Source organism: Oryzias melastigma, linkage group LG6 (assembly GCF_002922805.2).
Source record: "Oryzias melastigma strain HK-1 linkage group LG6, ASM292280v2, whole genome shotgun sequence".
Classification (NCBI taxonomy): Eukaryota; Metazoa; Chordata; class Actinopteri; order Beloniformes; family Adrianichthyidae; genus Oryzias; species Oryzias melastigma.
Window position 1 is genome coordinate 13629635 of NC_050517.1, and position 2552 is coordinate 13632186.

General features: G+C 36.6%; 1 protein-coding gene and 1 long non-coding RNA gene across 3 annotated transcripts in view; one reads left to right on the forward strand and one right to left on the reverse strand.

Moving 5' to 3' along the window:
* Window positions 1-2552, reverse strand: part of tmem117 (transmembrane protein 117) — a 65147-nt gene that overhangs the window by 45709 nt on the left and 16886 nt on the right. The window lies entirely within an intron of this gene.
* Window positions 1-2552, forward strand: part of LOC112152052 — a 44707-nt gene that overhangs the window by 40150 nt on the left and 2005 nt on the right. Inside the window, exon 3 of the long non-coding RNA XR_002920224.2 lies at window positions 1558-1798. This is a non-coding gene — a long non-coding RNA (uncharacterized LOC112152052). The remainder of the gene's footprint in view (window positions 1-1557; window positions 1799-2552) is intronic.

Sequence of the window (2552 nt, forward strand, 5' to 3'; positions counted from 1 at the left end):
GCCCCATCTGTGTTTGCCATACATTAGCCGGGTGCCCGGCGGACAGCGTAGTGAATTAGCGACCTCGACCTTTTTTTGAGATTTTTTTAACTTCTTAATACTTTAACATCTTAAAACGTCACATTTTTGGCTTTACTACCACAGTAGTTGTTTTTCTTTACTTTTATTTTGCTGCCAGAAATATAAAACAGGCATATCAAAGAACAGCCCGGGTCCTTAGTGGTTAAATTGCTGAGCTAGCACTTAGCAGTTAGCATTGTAGCCGTTTGTCTGTTAGCAGCACAGAGAGCTTAACATCAAAATCAAACTTTTTTTATTGAAATGCATTTGTATATTGTTGTTTCCGTTAAGACAAACTAATACAGACATTTTCTTTTAGTTTAAAGCGTTTTAAAAAGAATTATAGAACATCTCGGTAGCTTAACTGAACTATTTTTGTTAGCTTCCTGCTTGTTGCTTTTTATGGCAATGACATGTCGTGATCCATTCATATCATACAAACTTCTAATAGAGTATTTATCCGGAATAATACATTTGAAATATAAAGCGCTGATCGTAGCAAGAATAAATTAAATATCCGATACTGATCAGGAGACGGTATTCGATGCCGATCGAGTCTTCAACCACATGATCGGTCCGATTTTTTGATCACGTAATCGGATCGGGACATCCCTACTTTTTACCCAAAAATGTGGGGTGGTGTTGACTTATGCTTGACTCAAATTCAGTATATTTTGAGACGCTGCAGTGAGTTTTGGTATTTTTTGCTCAAAAATTTCCAACAAAATTGATCAAATATATGAATTAGTTGGTGTGAAGGAAAAACCCTGGAGCATTTGCACCACCTCGACATTTCACACTAAGCATCTTCCAACTGTAGGCGCTAGAATAGTGACAGTCCAGCCATATGCTAAAAGTGCGTTAAATAACCCACGTTAACGCATTCTTGAACGCGCCCCATGTGAACAAAGCATTAGAAGAAAGTCAAAATGTGTCCATCCAAAGAAAAAAAATATTCCCATGAACAGAGACATTCTAACTCTGATAGATAACATCTCTTCCTGGTTGAACTTTCTTACCTCCAAACACAAAACAAAACTCCCTAGAACAGTAAAACAGACTCAACCAATTCAAATTTCTTTGTCTGAATTTTACCACATAAAGAAAGTCATCTCTGAGGATTGTTCTCATCCCCTGCATCCCCGCTTTAAGGTGCTACCATCAGGCAGGTGATACACAACCCCTCTGGCCCAGGAAGAAATCCTTCATTGCCTCTGCAAAAAATGCTTTAAATACTTCAAAACACATCTGTTCTGTGTTTTCTGCTTTTCAATTATTCATGTTTTCATGGTTTATTTGAAGCAATTTTGACTGAGTGAGATTTGAACTGTTCTATTTTGTTCAGCCATTTTAACAGAAACATGTCTGTTTTTTTATCAAAATAGAGAATAAAGTTTTGAACTTGAATTTAGGAAAAATAAAATAATAAAATAAATATTGCTTTACTCATCACTAAGGCAAACCTTTCCGGTGTAGATGGAAGGTCTGTTTGTGTAGATCTGACTTTCAACGCAGCATGACTTCTGACATGGTCATACCGCCGCCATGGACTGGATTTGGTGACTTAAGGCTGCTTATCCCATCCGTTTGAGCCACCTCACCCCGCTACTGTAAAGGATCCTGATAAGGAGGAGATTCATGTGCATGCCTGCAGTGAGGCTCTTCCCAGCAGGGAACAACAGCAACAAGACGGGGAGACAAGAGCCACAAAGAAATCTTGCTGATTCCAGGCTGCAAGGTTAGCACACTAAACAAAACAGATTTATTCAAAAGTGTTTTTATGTTTTAAAAATAGTTCCTATCTGAGACAGCCTCTTTTTTAATGCAGACTTATTCTCACAGTGTGATTATGTCTCTCTCTGCTGGTCATACCTGGAAATTACATAATTCAAATCCATTTATTTTTCAGGCTTTGTACAAGTTTCCTTAAGTTAAATTTAAGACCTCTTAGGGGTCATGCATGTCAAAATTAAGACCAACTTCTTGTTCTATTTCTTATTTTATTCAAAACTCTAGCTTCTTATCTTGTTAGTGGTCTGTGGCGTGATGCTTTAGCGCACTTCTTTGTCATCTTTTTTTTAAACCGGCAGTGGATATTCTACATATTGTTCCATAAAGATTAGTTCTACCGCTTTTTATTTACATCATTTCACCAAAATAATCAGAGCACACCTTGTTGGGCTCAGATGACTAAATTCAATTTTTTTAAGGCTTTTATTGTTGTTATAACTCTCAATCAATTCAAGGCCAAATTTGGATTTCTTTATTATTCCCCTTTCTAGTTCCAAATTTGAAACAGTGGTATTTCTGTGTAGCTGCGTAATCTCTCTGGTTTCAGTTCCTGCCTCCCTATTTCACATTTTTTTAATGATTCTTTTTAAGGATTTTTGTATCTGTGAGTTTTATTTGGATTTTTGTCAACATTTGCCCTCAACAGTGTTTTCAACCACAATAATGAACTAAGTATGTTAAAATAGCAAGTTCATTAAAGA